The sequence below is a fragment of the Pagrus pagrus genome (genome assembly GCF_965226575.1).
Source record: "Pagrus pagrus genome assembly, chromosome: 24".
In the NCBI taxonomy this organism is placed as follows: Eukaryota; Metazoa; Chordata; class Actinopteri; order Spariformes; family Sparidae; genus Pagrus; species Pagrus pagrus.
The window spans coordinates 1,163,755-1,181,439 of NC_140206.1; the positions used below are offsets into that span (position 1 = coordinate 1,163,755).

General features: G+C 46.5%; 1 protein-coding gene across 5 annotated transcripts in view; it reads right to left on the bottom strand.

Annotated features, from left to right (window-relative positions):
* agap1 (ArfGAP with GTPase domain, ankyrin repeat and PH domain 1) overlaps positions 1-17,685 on the bottom strand; it is a 139,880-nt gene that overhangs the window by 81,350 nt on the left and 40,845 nt on the right. The gene's annotated exons all lie outside the window — the stretch shown is intronic.

Sequence of the window (17,685 nt, forward strand, 5' to 3'; positions counted from 1 at the left end):
AGGTGGTGCCTTCAGGTGCAGCGAGTTCAAGAGTGAAAACATCCTGACGCTCTGAGCGAACATCTCCCTTCAAACCAATCACACAAGTCTAGTCTTTGTTGTCCTCTACCAATCAGCATCCATTTTGGTTGTCAGTTGCCTAGCAACAGTGTTGTTGTGACTTTGAACGTTGAGCATGTGGAGCTCCTGACCTGCCGGGTCGACAACACGACCCTGAGAAGAAGCAGCGAGCTGCACCTCAGCTGACAGTGACAAGGAAACCAGTCTGTGTCCAGTGGAGTAAAGAGGAGGAGGAGGAGGAGGAGGAGGAGCAGGAGCAGGAGGAGGAGCAGGAGGAGCAGGCGCAGGAGGAGGAGGAGGAGGAGGAGGAGGAGATGGAGGAGCAGGAGGAGGAGGAGGAGCAGGAGGAGGAGGAGGAGGAGATGGAGGAGCAGGAGGAGGAGGAGGAGCAGGAGGAGGAGGGGGAGGAGGAGGAGGAGATGGAGGAGCAGGAGGAGGAGGAGGAGGAGCAGGAGGAGCAGGAGGAGGAGCAGGAGCAGGAGGAGGAGCAGGAGCAGGAGGAGGAGCAGGAGGAGCAGGCGCAGGAGGAGGAGGAGGAGGAGGAGGAGGAGATGGAGGAGCAGGAGGAGGAGGAGGAGCAGGAGGAGGAGGAGGAGGAGGAGGAGGAGATGGAGGAGCAGGAGGAGGAGGAGGAGCAGGAGGAGGAGGGGGAGGAGGAGGAGGAGATGGAGGAGCAGGAGGAGGAGGAGGAGGAGCAGGAGGAGCAGGAGGAGGAGCAGGAGCAGGAGGAGGAGCAGGAGGAGGAGGAGGAGGAGGAGGAGGAGGAGGAGCAGGAGGAGGAGGAGGAGGAGGAGGAGGAGGAGGAGATGGAGGAGCAGGAGGAGGAGGAGGAGCAGGAGGAGGAGGGGGAGGAGGAGGAGGAGATGGAGGAGCAGGAGGAGGAGGAGGAGGAGCAGGAGGAGCAGGAGGAGGAGCAGGAGCAGGAGGAGGAGCAGGAGCAGGAGGAGGAGGAGGAGGAGGAGGAGGAGGAGGAGCCTCATTAGAGCTGACAGATGACTGACAGCAGTCAGATGACAGGACACAGACAGACACAACACACATAAAACAGACTATGAGGGTTCAGGACGGGAGGTGAAGGTTTCATACGACATACATCACAACACTGATGTCAGCAGATAAGAGCGACGTGTCATCTCTTCTCTCTTCTTGGAGGAGAAACTGTTTAAAAACTTCCTGTTCGTGTGATTATCAAAGCTCCTCTCCGGCCGTCAGACCTCCAGAGCGGAGGCAGCGAGGCCCGGAGGTCATGGGAAATGAGGGGTGGTGTTGGAGTCAAATCGATGTTCCTCCCACACACACATCAGCCGTTACGTCTGCTATCTGAGTGTGTGTGTTATTGCAGTGTGATGGTGTCAGTGTTATCAGGGAGGGCTCATCCTCCTGCACGGGAGAAATCATGGATACTACAGTGACAGGCTGAGGCGTCTGTGTGCACTGATCTCATTAGAACAGCCACTAGAACCTCAAAGAGGACCTTTATTAACCACTAGAACCTCAAAAAGGACCTTTAAAACCTCTTTAATAACCACTAGAACCTCTAAAAGGACCTCTAAAACCTCTTTAATAACCACTAGAACCTCTAAAAGGACCTCTAAAACCTCTTTAATAACCACTAGAACCTCTAAAACCTCTTTAATAACCACTAGAACCTCTAAAAGGACCTCTAAAACCTCTTTAATAACCACTAGAACCTCTAAAACCTCTTTAATCACCACTAGAACCTCAAAGAGGAGCACATAAATGACTGGTTAAACCTCTTGAATAACCTCTAGAACATGTAAAGAACCAGTAGAACCAGATTAAGGTGACACTGGCCCTGCAGCATCACAGACACGTTGACCCTGCTGTGTGCGACCCCTCGGCCTCTGTGGTACTGTAAGTAGGCCAGTGGGCCAGGTCCACTTAGAGCCCTCAGTCCCTTTTTATTAATTCATCAGCAGCAATCTGTGTCAGCCCATGAACTCAGCATGTCTCTCCACCAGAGAGAGAGGGAGCGCTAAAAGCCTTCAAGATAAGTCGTCAGATAAATGTGTGAAACATTTTTAATCTGAGCGTCCAGGTCGTCACCTTCAGGATCCTGATCCAGGAGCTCCACACGAATGAATCCAGAACTTTGAATTTAGATCAGCGTGTTGATTACGACCACCACTTCCTGCACTGGTGCCGCCGTCTCCTACAGCTGAGAAACCAACAGCTGTTTGTCTCCAGACGTTGCTATGATACGGTATGAATCAGGAAGTAACAGCTCATCCTTTCATAGTAAAAGTCCAAACTCAAATATCAAAATCAGTGTTGTCATTCACCCGCTGCTGGACACCGGTGGTCTCTGCTATTATTAGTGCTGCTGCTACTGTGTGTGTGTGTGTGTGTGTGTGTGTGTGTGTGTGTGTGTGTGTGTGTGTGGGGTTGGTATCAGTCTGGAAAGAATCCAGAAAGAAGCGTCCCTATTGGCCGGCGGACACACAGAGGGGGGAATTGTTGAGGGTTTTACAAACGGCGGCCTGTGTCGCCGCCGCCCCTCCCCTCTCTGCCAGGCAGGATGTTGATCCAGCTGCTTCCTGTTTTCAGGGGCCCTCCAGTTCCCCTCTGCTGGTTCCCAGTACGACCCACCGACGGGGATGGAAATCACTGGCGGGGCCACGTTTAGCCTCGTCGCCAGGTGACCCACAATCAGGGTGGTCAAAGTGCGACGGTTCAACTGGCTGCTGAGTTTTAAAGGAATATTCCAGCTAAATTTGAGCTAAAAAACTGATCAACTGTCTCCACCAACTCATGAAATAACAAATAAAAAGTGTAAACAGGCAAGAAAGAGGTTTTACTTCACGTAGGAAACACCGTTTATCAAATATGTGTGACTACTTTTTAACCCGTTAGCAGAAAACTTCATTCATCAGCAGAGGAGATGCATCAGGATTTTGGATAGTTTGCCACCTCGGCTGAAACATTTCCTGGCAACTTGCTGCTTTTCTTTGTTTTGTATCACGTAAACGGAAAATATTTGGACAAAACAAACATTTGAAGACGTCTCTTTAGACTGACGGGCGTCTCTGATTATTTTCTGGCAATTTCCTTTTATCAATCATGAAAAAATAATGAAGAGATGAATCTGTGATGAAAATAACGATTAGCTGCAGCCTGAACACGTCGAAACATCTACGGAAACTCAAATTACTCCAGTTTTTACTCGTTGATCTGTATGTGCAGTTAGTTTTAACCTGGAGTCCCAGATCATGCTGACGTAATCATGAAGATGGGAGTCGTGACTCGTTCGATGCGTCGCATTTTGAAAAAATCTAAATTTTCCAGATCAGATTTTGTGTTTTTTGTGTGTTTTTGGGTCCAGAACACTGATGAAGTGTGTCGAAGTAAACGAATAAAAGATCTAAAAAGTATCATTTGATAAACAGACATTAATAGATTCGATAAAGTGTCTTGTGTTTACTTCATAAAGGGCTTTGAACATGATGATCTGTGAGCTCGTGTGCTGTGGCTGCAGCTTTGTGACGATTACTGGTCAAAGGTTGATTTTGACAGCGACAGTTGAACTTTACACCTGAGGGATAACTGCAGTGTGACTGTGTGTTGTCTCCTGTGGTCTCCTGCTGCAGCGACACAAAAAGGGAAATGCTGGCTGGATAAAAATGTGCCGAGTAAGCGAGCGGAGGGAAAGTCCGGATGAGTTTCAGAGGGGCTTCTGGGTAAGAAAAACTATGAGGAAACAGAAACATGTGGGAACATGTGGGCGGCACACCTGAACTCAATCAATCCATCAGCGGGAAAACAATGAATCACTTCACAGCTGAACGTATGGCTGAAGGAGGGAAGAGGAAGAGGATGAAGGAAGTGACAGATTGATCCGAGTGTCACATTCGTCATGTTGTGTCACTGTTCGAACAAAATGTCCGATCACACTTCATAAAAAAATACAATGAAGAAAAATGAGGAGACGAGAAGGGACAGGTGAGACGAGGATGGACAGAAAAGTGAGAAACTAGAGGCGAATAACGACAGGAGGAAAACAGATGGAGCGAAGCAGATGGATGAAGAGAAACAGGATGGAGAGCTCCTCCACTTTGTCATCGCTCTGGGAGGAAAAACTTAGAAATGAGAGCGAGCACCATGGGACTGAAAACACTCCTCCATCCTTCCCTTCATCCAGCCCTCCCCCCGTGCCAACGCAGAGAGGAGAGAGCGGAAAAGACGAGAAAGAGACCGAAGCACCACGGAGGAGGCCTTCAAAGTGAAGCGCAGGACTCCCGGCGCTCTCCAGAATAATCTCCGTCATTAATTCTCTTTCATTTCGCTCGTTTGTTTCTATTTTTACGTTCGGTTCTCCCTCAGAGACGACGAGAACATGTAAAAGTAGAGACATGTTTCTGGCGTACGGTATCAGTGTCAGAGCACAAATCTGCTGATGGCTCCACAAAGGCAAATATTAGACGAGCTCATCAAATATTTAAAGAATCAGAGACCTTCACACAAAAATAAAAGGAGGAACAAACGTTTAACTCAACAGATTTCTGATCACCCTCAACCAGAAGAACCCGACATCTTTAAAAGGTCCAGTTTGTAACCTTCGTCAAATACTGATGCTTTGGGACGGTGACCAAACCGACCTACAATCAAAGTGACAATATATGACGCAAGTTAAAAATCAACTTTCTGACAAGGTGAAAGGTTTAATCGTAGTCGTTTAGCAAAAACCCACAAGAAGCCGAGACTTAACTCTAAACCCAAAGATCCAGAGACCATTAAACCAAAATCTGTCATCTAGAAAGTCGACCTTAAGATCCAGAGATATATAACCCTAACCCTAAGACCTTCAACCTTGAACAGAAACAGCAAACCAAGACACTGAACCTAAAGATCCTGAGACAAACGAAACCCAAAAAAAGTCACACAAGACTAAAAATCTGAAGGCCATGAAACCAAAATGTAAAAGACTACAGACCTTAAAGAACTGGAGGTCTTTAAACCCAAAATAATGCAGCATGTCAACCTTAAAATCTAAAGTTATAGAACCCTAAATCTAAAAACCCTTAAACCTGAACTTAACTTTAATCTTAAACGTGTAGAATCCGGGCCCTGAAACCTTTAACCACTTAGGTCCAAGAGCTTCAAGACAGTCAATCGAAACCAAATGAGAACGCCATGAATCAAAGACCTCTGTCAGACGAAGACGTTGAGTTCTAGAAATAACTCGATGTGCTTGAAGGTTTGTCGACACTTAACTCTAAAAATAAAGAAATCAACACTTAAGTCTGACTTTCAAACAGCCCGGATCCAACCAAGAGTCTGTAAAGATAAACCTACTAAAACAGCATGAATAAATAAACACATTTCATCTTTCAACTTGTACTATCCCGCCTGAATGAGTGACATTATTTGGGTTTTTCGAGGGCCACACAAAGAGAGAGTGTTTACGCGACGGCAGCTGGAGGACAGCAAGCCGACGAGCCAGACACAACAGGAACAAACAAGATAACTGAAGGCCCGAGCGACCCGAAAGCTGCTCTAACAGGGTCCGAACTGCAGGCTGATGTTACTCTACCGTTAGACATGTGGATGCCAGCGGAGCATCATGGGTAAAATACAATGAAAGACAAAGGGAGAGGAAGTGAGGGATGAAATGAGATGAAGATCAAAGGATGCAAATGAAATCCAGGACCGACACAACTCTGACTTTCATTTCCTCGCTCACTTTACATCTCCACGGTCTCCTCTGTCAAACAGGCTGTATTTCAAACTAAGATGAACCTGCTAGAGGACATTTTATCCTTCTTTGTTCCCTAAAAGACTCTGATGTCTTCCTCATGTGCTTCAGGGTGAAAGGTGTTTATAGAGAGAGGAAACAGCGAGGTTCTCGATAAGAAGGACCTTCAAATATCTGCTATCGGTTTTTATCTGCAGGAGGATGTAAACCGAGCTCAGACTGTTGTTTAAAGTCGTGTCAAAACACACGGACGAGTCACCTGGAAGGCAGCAGGTACGACTGAAGCTCGGCCTCAACACTGACTATTTATAGCTGAAATACCAGAAGAATGGCAGCGATCCATAAAGAGTCCAGAAAGGCCTGGAGGAGCAGGACGGCTGGAGATAAATGAGCTGATTCAGGGATGTTGATCCTTGTGGAAGTGTTGCTGGCTGCAGTCGACCAAACACTCAAAACTCTGGGATCAACAAACCAGATGAATAAAACGCGTTCCTCTCAGAACAAACTGTATTTATAGGAAGGCTGCTGTCCTGACGTGTGCCGAGGAGACACAAACACCAGGAAAACCTGCAAATAAAACCAGACGCTCGGCCGTGACTTTGACTGTTATCACTGCAGAGGGCGGCCGCCTTTCTGTCTGTCCTCCTGTTAGAGGCAGCAGACCCAGCTGAAGATCTGCAGTGTGACTGCTGCAGGTTGAAGAGCCGACGCTAAACTGCATTGCTGACATTAAAAGTTAAATAATACTAATAACGTGTAGAAGATGTGGTGACTTCATGGTTCGTCAGAGGCAGATGTTTGACTGCGTTGCTGGTTTAAAAAGATGTTAATCCTTCAATCAACCAAACCTTCAAAACATCAGGGACCACTGAAGTTAGAGGGATTCAACCTCTGGGGAACATGAACGTCTGAAGTCGAATTCAAGTCTGGACACGCCTGACGAGGACGAGTCAAAGCTCTGCTCATGACGAGGAGGCTGTCGTCTGTAGGATATATGACACTGCTGATATGAGCTACATCACCACAGTCAAGAAAGAGTCCATTGTAAAAAAGCAGAAACCAGACGGGTGGAGACAGGCCAGGAGGAGACGGAGAGACACGATGAGAGCGTATCAAAGAGACGAGACGAAGATGGAGAGAAAGTGACGCGTGTGATGAAGAGGTGAGAGGAGGTCACAGCGAGGGCAGCGTCAAACCATCACCCGACACAAACGCATGAAACGTAGGAGAGACGGAGGAAGTCTGAGATAAAAGGCCAACAGAGAGGAACAGTATCAGCAGGCCGACAATAAAGAACAGATGGCAGCAGGCCAACACACACACACACACACACACACACACACACGCACACACACACACACACACACACACACACACTGGTGTGTTGTGTGTTACAACAGTCCTGACGTGTGCTGAGGCTGTAAACACACCAGGAAAACCTCCAGCAGCTGTAAATAAACCTAGACAATGATCAAGACTGGACCTGCATTCACTGCAGAGGCGGCCATGTTTTATATTCAGTGCTGATTTCTTCTCGTTTCAGTCAGACGACCCGACTGAAACTCATCTGAAGCTGTCGAACCAAAGATCGAAGACTTGATGGATCAGAAGATCAAATGTTATTTTTCAAGCAACTTCCTAATTCTCATTATTCGCTGCTTTCCTTCGTCTTGTGTGATGAAACCTAATGTTTGTCAGACTTCGGACTATTTTTCAGTTAAAAAAGTAACAAGATTGTTAAATATTGAAGACATTTTATAGTAAATCGATAAATGACAGTAAAATGAAAATAAGTGCAGATACAACAACATGAACATGATGTTTTCTGGACAGTCTCACTCAGTGTGATGTCTTCACATCAGGAGTGTTTACACCGACTCCAAACCACAAATGAAACATTCTGATTTCCTTTTCTAAACATTTTGACGAAGCTGCCATCAGGACATCGTCTCATTAAATAAATGTGGTCACATGTCAGGCATCATATGAACAGTCTCCTGTAACAGCTGTTTCTGTCGTCTTTATTCCACGTAGAGATAATCAATGATCGATCGTTGGGTCAGAAACTGAGCTAAATGTTTGCCTGAGCGTCACGTTCACGTCTCACAGGATGTAGTGGACAGACTTTCTACCATTTTTGCATAAAAAGGCTGATTGTTGATCATTTGTTTCCTTCCTGTTTGTTTCTGAATCACTGTGTTCACACCAGATGTGAACAGAAACTACGGGCCAGTTAAATAGTGGTGACCTCTTCAGGCGCTGATCACGTTAGATATGTTGTGTAAAAAATAGAAGCCGGCAGCCGCGGAGCAGCTGGATGTAAAATAAAACTTGATTGAGACTTTGAGTCAGAGTGGACCTCTCAGTGACCGCCGGCTGCCTCCTGCCTCCTGCCTCCTGCCTCCTGCCTCCTGCCCACAGATCCTGGTTAGCGGCCGCTGCCAAACCCGGCCTCAGTTAGCTGGTAGCTGCTGGTTAATTACGGCACGCCGGTGCCAAACACACAGCGACACCCTGCGGGGCCCGGCCCGGATCGACCTCTCCGCCCTGGAACAGGAGGCTGGCCCTGCAGGGTTCATCTCCCGCCGTCTACAGCAGCGACGTCTGACGTCCGTTTGCATCGGAGCAGAGCGAGGTGTGTCACCTGCAGGCTGCAGAGCACAGCCACCAGCCTGTCAGCTGTCATCATCTCATCATAGTGAGTTTAATGACGAGGTCTCAGCTCGCACGCTCAAATAATACAGTTAGATCCTCTTAAACATCCATCAACAGGGATTCACAATGGAGCCGAACCGTTAAAGCCGGGACTAAACAAAGTGACCCACAGGATTCGGAGAATGTACCTGGAGCTCCGACAGGTGAGATGTGAGTACAGACTCATCTCTCACATCCACACTGGAAGAAAACAGCGGCGCCTCTAACTGACGTCATGGCGGCATCACAGGCATTTCTACTGTCTTGGAAACAACAGACGTGTGTCCTGAGGCATGCTGGGAATCCCAGAGTGCACTGTGAGCGTCCCGAAACCGGTTCAGACTAATCTTAGCAGGTAAACACGAGGAACAGGTGACTCTGTGCTGTAACAACACGGCTCACCTGGAACCGACACGCCTCAACGACTGAACAGCAGCGAACATCCTCTGACTGGTTCATCAAACACAATGAAACATGTGTATTATATAAATATAAAGCCTGATTATAATGATGAACTGTGGAAAATCAAGGGAGAGAAGAAAAATACAATAAATATTTAGAAAATAAGTTTGTACAAGATCCATATCGTGTGTGCCAGAGACATTACAATGACCTTTAAAGACTTTTAATACTGGTGATCATTATTTAAACTATAGATATCAGATCAGAGTGACATCACAGCGTTAACACCGCCGTCCTGAGCGCTGCCATGTTGGATTACTGCCATGATGCATTTACAAGCAGACCTGCGTCGAACACTGCTGACAGATAACTGATGGGAGGAGAGGAGGAGCTTTCAAAGGTCCGCCTGATTTACTCTCTTCATGTTGGAGGGGAAAAAGATCATTTGGAGGTCGTTCACATCGACGTCATGTGAGTTAGTGAGGACTGGCCACAGCATCACCTGACGACCTCCAGACAATAAGTCGTGCACCTGATCTGTGTTGGTCTGATGATAATAATCGATGTAAAGATGACAACGCCTCCGTCAACACGAGGCCGGTGTGACGGCTCAGGAATGTGACTCCATGACGAGCTGGTGGCGTGGCAGGTTGTAACTACTGGACAGGTTGTTAACACGCTCATGTGCTGCTGCAAACAAGGCAGACGGGACAAACACTGCTGTGGTTTTAAAAACAGCAGAGAAAGTTCATGTTAGAGCGTCAGTTTGACACTTTGAGCCTCCATTTTGTATGAAAATGAGAAGAAAACTACTGAAAACAAAAGCTGCAGCTGCTCCACAGAGTTAAAACCGTCCCACGTTCAGCCTCTCGTTGGCGTTTGGGGCTGCTCGTCTGAAACGTCAGCATGTTTGTTGACATGGTCCCAATAAAGTGGAGAAATTGAGACGAGACAACCTCGTCCTGAGGATCACAGGGTGTAAACCACGTCTCTTCAAATGGATTTGGGGTCTGCTCTGCCTCTGACGTCGCCTCACGCAGCTGCAGAGGGAAAGACGTCTCATTTCTCTGAACACCTTCTTCCCGGTTTTCCTCGCACCTCTCCATGGATCCTCCACGGAGGACTCAAGTGAGGGAAGGTGGACGCAATTAAGAGAAATGAGAAGAAGTCATAGTCTCTCTGGGACAGTTATCATCAGCCTGCAGTGACTAATGAACAACACACACACACACACACACACACACACACACACACACACACACACACACACACACACACACACACACACACACACACACACACACACACACACACACACACACACACACACACACACACACACACACACACACACACACACACACACACCGAGGATATTACAGAAAGTGAGTAATGTGTCCAGGCTGCAGCGTCTCTTATGAAACTGTCTCTTTCTTCGTCTAACTAAGAGGAATGGAGCCGTCCTCTTCTCATATCAGCTGCTCTGCTGCGCTTCAACTTTGTCTTAATGTGAAAAAAACTGGTGAAAGTCTTTATTGTGCTCAGACTCACGTCAGGATCTTTGCTTCTTCACACTTTCTGCCTGTTTGGTTCGATCCAGCTAATGCTACATGTAGCAGAACACACCTGTCTACCTGTCTACCTGTGTATCTGTTTACCTGTGTATCTGTTTACCTGTGCTCTGGACTCATTAACTCAACATATGATCTGTGTCGCTGTTTGTCCTGTAAGTTAACGGCCTGTTTTTAATATATATACAAGACGTTTGTTTTGACACAGTGACAGAAACAAGGTGTGTGTGTGTGTGTGTGTGTTGATGTCTAACAGACAGCAGGTGTAACTGTGTGTGTGTGTGTGTGTGTGTGTGTGTGTGTGTGTGCGTGTGTGTGCGTGTGTGTCGTTACCTGTCCGACAGGTTTAATTAATGGTGATGAATGGAAGCTGACACACACACACACTGTACAGCTGTCATCGCCTGACTGACAGGTTTCACATTCAAAAGAAGCTTTATTGACACCTCTGACAGCACAGAGCATCACCAGGTGTTTCAGAACTCTCAAGCGAACCTTTATTCGTACGGCCGTTGATGGACGACAAACGCAAACAAACAAACAACAAATCTAACAGGAGCGGACGGACAAGAGACTGAAAGTATCCTCAGAGAAAATACTAATCTAAGTACTCGATTACTCAGATTACAGGAGCTAAAACAACAACTGATTTAAAATTAAGGTCCATGAAGTGTCCTTGAATGTCTTGTTTTGTCCTCAACACAAAGATATTCAGTTCACCGTCACAGCGGAGGACAGACACCAGAAAACATCGAGTTTACGTGATAAACAGCAGAAACAGAAGAAGAAGCAGCAGCTGATGTGTGACATGGAGACGCAGGGGCAGAAACATGGGGTGAAGGGCGAAGGCTGAGATAATATGACGCCACGTGTGACTGATGAGGCGGCGCTGCTCTGATTTGTCACAGTCAGACGACGGGTTAACCCCCAACACACACACACACACACACACACACACACACACACACACACACACACACCCTGCCCTGAGGGAACTAACAGCCACGCTCCACCCAGCATCCCACTCAGTGTGTGTGTGTGTGTGTGTGTGCGTGTTAAGACAATAGTGCCATTAAAGCACCAAAGATCATCCATTCAGACCTGCCAGCCTGCAGCACTGTGTGTGTGTGTGTGTGTGTGTGTGTGTGTGTGTGTGTGTGTGTGTGTGTGTGTGTGTGTGATCCAGATGGGGTTCATGTGGCTGCCACATCTTTTTATTTTAAATCACAGAAAGAGAAATATTGTCCTTCCACTAGAAGAAGTGGCTGCTGACAGGCTGGCGCTACACGTGCACTGCTGGCTGCAGTGACTGAATAACCCTCAGAAGAAATGACACGTGTGAAATATCCTGAGGTTTGTTGAAGAGACAACACCAAACTGAACCAGTGGAGGTTGTGTCTGAGGTGAAGAGTCATGACGGTGGAGTGAGAGTGAGGGATTCAACACATACTGAAAGCTGTGAGACAAACTGTGCTGCCGGCTCCAGCTTTAGTCTCAACCTGTAACTCTGGTGTTTATGTTTTCTTTGTTTTTTTGGGGTGATTTTAAAATTAGTGCTGAAACAATGAATCAAAGATCGACCGGCATGAAAAACTGGTCAGACAGTTGAGGAATCATTGAATTCAGCGACCGTAGAAAGAGAAATAAAGACGGACTCCTTTGTTTTGCTGTCAAGCTTCAGGCTGTGAGCTCGGTGTCTTTGGACTGAAGCTGCCCTCCTCACACAACACGCAGCATGTTGTGTAACACCACAGAAGAAGAGTCCCTCCCTGATGAAAGTGTGTCGACACTCGGCCTGTAAACACGGCAGCGAGTCAGTCAGTGTGAGTTGTGTTTACGAGCGTTGGTGGGCTCGTGGGCACCGGACAGCCAAACAAACCCGGTCCAAGAATGCAGCGCACTCAGCTTTTCCACTGTGTTCTGCAGGACTAAAGGTTAGAGAGGAGCCGGTCCAGCCCTGAAACAGAACGACCGGAGCCGTGTCTGCCTGTTTCATTTGGTTTATTTAGTTTAGTGTGGATCGCCTGTAGTGCAGTCTGAAGAACCACAACCAGAACCAGAACCGAGCTCTTCCACCGACCTCACTGTGGTTTATTTGCTGTTTGATGAGAAAAAACTCTCGAGACATGTTTTCACATTTACTTCTGTTTTAATGAAAGAAAGACTTAATGCCAATAACAAGGTCGTTTATTGATCTGCAGTCTTTCCTATTGTAACTTTAAGTCATTTATTGAATAAAAATGGCAGAAATGTGACGACTTGCTGCTTTTCTCTGAGTGTAAACTGACTCTGCTGGGGTTTCTGATGCTCTGATGGACAAAAGACATTCAGAGACGTCTTCAGCTCAATAATCAATCAATTGTTAAGTTTAGACAAACTTAATAAATGTTGTGAAATGCTATTGATGACACATTCTCAATCACTGGTGCTCTCCTGTAAATCCAGCATTAAATGCAATACATGAAGTGAACTAGTAACCACAGTATCACCAGACTCCCTTGACAATTTGCCTAATTTAGTGAGTTGTTGAGTGAGGAGGACCTTTATGAACTGCCTCTGACAGATCCTTCATTATTGTGTAGACACTTGTGTTGTTTGCTTTGGTTTGCAGTGAAACGACGTGAGTAATCTGATTTATTCAAACATCCTGAAAGTAAAAACTCTTGGATGAAATAACAAGTGAGCGACCAGAGAAACGTTTATTCACTTTATTAACCAGCCTAACTGATGACATCTGCACCAGGCGTTTTCCTTACGCTCTTATTTTTATGAACATAGAAAAGCCAAGGCACGATCCTTTCAAAATAAAACACGATTGGAAAGCTTGATTTTGCTTTTGAAGAGTTTTCAGTCAAGAGGAAGATGTTTTCTTCAACACTGACTGTAAAAACTGGTCATTTATTGATCTGTTGTCATTTTTATTATAATTTATGGAACAAAAATGACACAAACGTGATGATTTGCTGCTTTTCCTGGTTTGATATGATGTAAAGTGAATTATTTGGGGTTTTCGTCGCTTGGACGGACAAAACAAGACATTTAGAGACGTCACCTTCAGCTTATTAATGAATCAATACTGAATACTGTGTTTATTGATTAATAATTAATGAGTATTAGTGATGATGTTTGTGTGCAAATGTCCTGAAGTTGACTGAGAAAATCAATAATACTCATCATGCTGCTGCCTGAGGGGAACCAGGAAGTTGGAGCAGGAAGAGGAAGGCAGGCGACCAACCGCGGCCGAGCTCAGACAAAGAGGCCTTGTTGTGATTGGACGGAGAGAAAAGACGCTCTCTTCAGGACCAAACGTGTCACTGTGTTGGACTTTGCCACATTTTAAAGTGAGAATTCATCAGAAAAACAGCCGACCGGCGCGTCAAACAGCTGTAACTGGGTCTTTGGCTGGAGTTCAGATCGTCGCGGCCTCGACAGCGTTCCCATCAGCCATGACATCGGTCTGATCCCGGATACGCCATGAACTGCGGCGCTGCAGTTTTCCCACCTCACGGACAACAGCGGGCCTTGTGTGGAGCGCTCGCAGGAGGCCCAGCTGTTCCCGAGGCCACGGGAGGTGAAGGGACGGCGAGCGCAGAGGACGCCACCTCCTCCTCCTCCTCCTCCTCCACGGAGATACCAGAGCTGCTGGCAGCGAGAGGCGGCGAGGCCTCGAGTGAAACGAGTCTCAGTGATCGGACGGCAGCAGGTGTGAGAGAAAGAGGCTGTTTGTGTGTGAAGACGAGGAGGATGAGCTGTGACCCGTCAGAAGCAGCAGAACTGGACTCAAGACGGAGATCTTAAAAATCCAAACACTTCAAGTTTAATTCAATAAGTTTTGATTAAATAATTAATCAGCAGATTTATCGAAGAGATAATAACCGTTAGCTGCAGCCCTCGTTCCAAAATATCTGCTTCTTTGACAGTCAACTACGACTCCCAGGATGCATTTCTGTCACAAACAACCAATCGCAGAGCTTTCCCCTTCGTCCACGTCGGATGAATTCAGTAACTTTGTCGACACGTTTTGTTTCCAACTGTAATAAAAACAAAAGCCTTGTGAGAGTTGTTCCTCACCATAGCAACAGCGCAGAGGCTCATGGGTATTGTAGTTTTTAGAGGCGTCCACTAAACTGACTGAGGATGAGTGTCGAGTTATCCACATTCAGCCGTCTGTGTTTACTGTCGAACTGCAAACCAACAAGTGCTCAACACCTCCTACTGTGTGTCGACGCTGCGTGATGGCACACATCATTTATCAGGCTGATAAATACCTTTAAATAAGAAGAATCATCACACACACTTCTGTTCTGTCAGACTGAGTCAGTAACAGAAGCTGGACGTGTTCAGAGCCCGTCGGCTCGGTGTCGCTCTTTAAATCACTCTGGACAAACGAGCGTGACACGAACACAAATCCAGATGTCTGCTGCGATACTGCTGCAGTCTGCAGGATGACATCACCTGTTCAGACATTATGCAAAACACAAACCGACTCTTTTTATCTGATGATGGCTCGACCACAAGTTCATCAACCTCTCAGAGTGAACCAGCACCACCAGACACACTCACCGACACACTAACGATCCAGTTCATGTACTGAAACTGCTCTGACGAACAGCTGCTGGTGAGACTTGTCCTGTAGGAACCAATCAGACAAGATCTTCTGGACTCAGTCACGCTTTAGTGCGGACTGATGACTAATTACATACTGAATTAAGTGAAATCTAACTGGACCTCCATGACGGTGATAATGTTCTGTGTAATCCATCTGGATCATCTGGACCTCAGCTGTGTCAGCTGTCAAACACAGTCCCTTTCTGAACATCTCCTCTCCGTCTCGTTCTGCTCATCTGAGGTTAGTGCAGGAGCACATTACTGTGTGTCATTTTCTGATTTGAGTTTTGTGCATAATAAAGAGGAAACAGTGAGAAAGAAATGATAAACTGATAAAATGACAACTCGAACAATAAATGATCACAAGCATCGTTAGACAAACAAAGTGTGGACGACTGGAAACAAAACATTAAAACCACCGCCTGCCTCGGATCAGTCACCAGCACTGAAGTCATGAATCAACCACACGTATCAATAAGTGCTGATATTAGAGGTGTCACACACACACACACACACACACACACACACACACACACACACACATTCCAACAGATACAAACACACACTATCACAAGCTTAACACACACACACACACACACACACACACACACACACACCGAGTGACCTAAATATCAGCCTTTAAATCAGTCCAGCTGAACCATCCCCCCACTCTGCTCCACACACACACACACACACACACACACACACACACACACACACACACACTCACTCACTCACTCACACACTTAAACACACACACACACGGTTGGTTGGCAGCAGGCCGGATGCTTTCATCCTCATCCCAAATCAAATAAAACCACCGTCACACCACCAGCTACTAACTGGTTCATCATCCACACACACACACACACACACACACACACACACTTAAACACACTCTAAACTCACACACACACACACACACACACACACACACACACACACGCAGGTTTCCCGCTGCAGAGCGATTAGGTGTCCATTTAATCAGAGAGCTTATCTGACTGTCCAGGAGTCGTGTAGAGACGAGTTACAGGGAATTTGTAACCTAGATGGGGTTTCACTGACCTGTGAGTGTGTGTGTGTGTGTGTGTGTGTGTGTGTGTCTCAGATGTCACTCAGATGTTTCTGGATTCTGACATGATAAATCAGATGATCACAGTGGAGTCGTGACTTTAAGGAGAAACAACGGTTTGTGTTTTAAATACAGTTAATTTCTCGTAGACGTTAAACTACGAAGTCAACACTTCCCTTCAGTGTCAACACGTCTGCAGACGACTGACTCATCTTCATGCTTTTTATTTTTAGAGACTGTGTGTTTGTGCGGCTGAAGGAAATAAAGGAAATGCAGAGACGATGTGTTCACTGGTTTAAATATCCTACAGGAGACGCCCCATGTGCAGAACTTGCCTTAGAAACATCACGTTTTTAAGTTTCCTTCAGTGTCACAGTGAGCCAGTGACAGTTGTCTGTACATCCATGAGCTCACTGCTAACAGGAAGTGCTAACAGCTGATTCTGCTAACTTTAAATGGAGCAGGTTTTCTTTTCTTAATCGATGAAGCAAAAATACCAAAATTACAGCTGGAAAACAAAATCATAACTGACTCTGAAGTGCAGACAGAAATCTGTGTTCATCAGCAGTAACATCAACAATAAAACTTCCAACTAATTAAAAGAAAATGTTTAGAAATGTTAATGTTTTTGTTTGTTCAGCAGATGTTTGACATTTCTGTGTCGCCGTGTTGGTGCCTCTTTAACACTGTGACTTTGTGACATCACTGTGTTTAACCCTGAATCTGGACTGCGCGGCAGCTCGGCGCTTATTTCGTGTCGACGCTGAACAAAGCAGCAGAGCAACAGTCAGCCCTGACACGAGGCGGGTCTGGGTGGTAACCCGGTGTTTCTGCCTGTGTAAACACACCCGTGATGTTCAGGTTAATTTCAGGTTTATTAGCATCGTTACGTCCACCAGCGTCGCCGCGCTTCCTCTCTGATTACAGCCTGCTTTGTTCTTCAAACGAGCGGTTCTGATGCGGAGGAGGAGGACAGCTACACTACTGAGGCATCTGTGTGTGTGTGTGTGTGTGTGTGTGTGTGTGTGTGTGTGTGTTTCAGCCCGCTTACATCAGGCATTAATGCCATCTCGCGTGTGCATTTTAAAATCTAAACTCGGTCGCTCACTCTGGTGCTGATGCTGGGTATCAAAGGGTTCAGTGAGAGTGTGTGTGTGTGTGTGTGTGTGTGTGTGTGTGTGTGTGTGTGTGTGTGTGTGTGTGTTGCGTCAGTGTGCGTCCTTGTCTTCTGCCCTCCGGTGGATTTGAGCCTTACATAAGAGCTTTAAAGCAGCGGGAGGGCAGATAGCCGGGACGCTCCCCTGGCACGCCACCGTCACTGGATTATGGGACGTATGGCGAGTGCAGGACGGACACACACACACACTCACACACACTTTGAGGTTGTCCGCTGTTGTATTCTTACTTCTCTGTGTGTAGTTCAAGTGTGTCTGAAGTATTAACATTAAAAAACCCTCTGCTTCTTGCCGTCTTTTGAGGGAGCCGACTGTCAAACCAAACTCCATTCAAAAAACAGGCGTTTTAGGGTTGTGCCACATTTTTTCACGATAAAAACTGTGTTACAT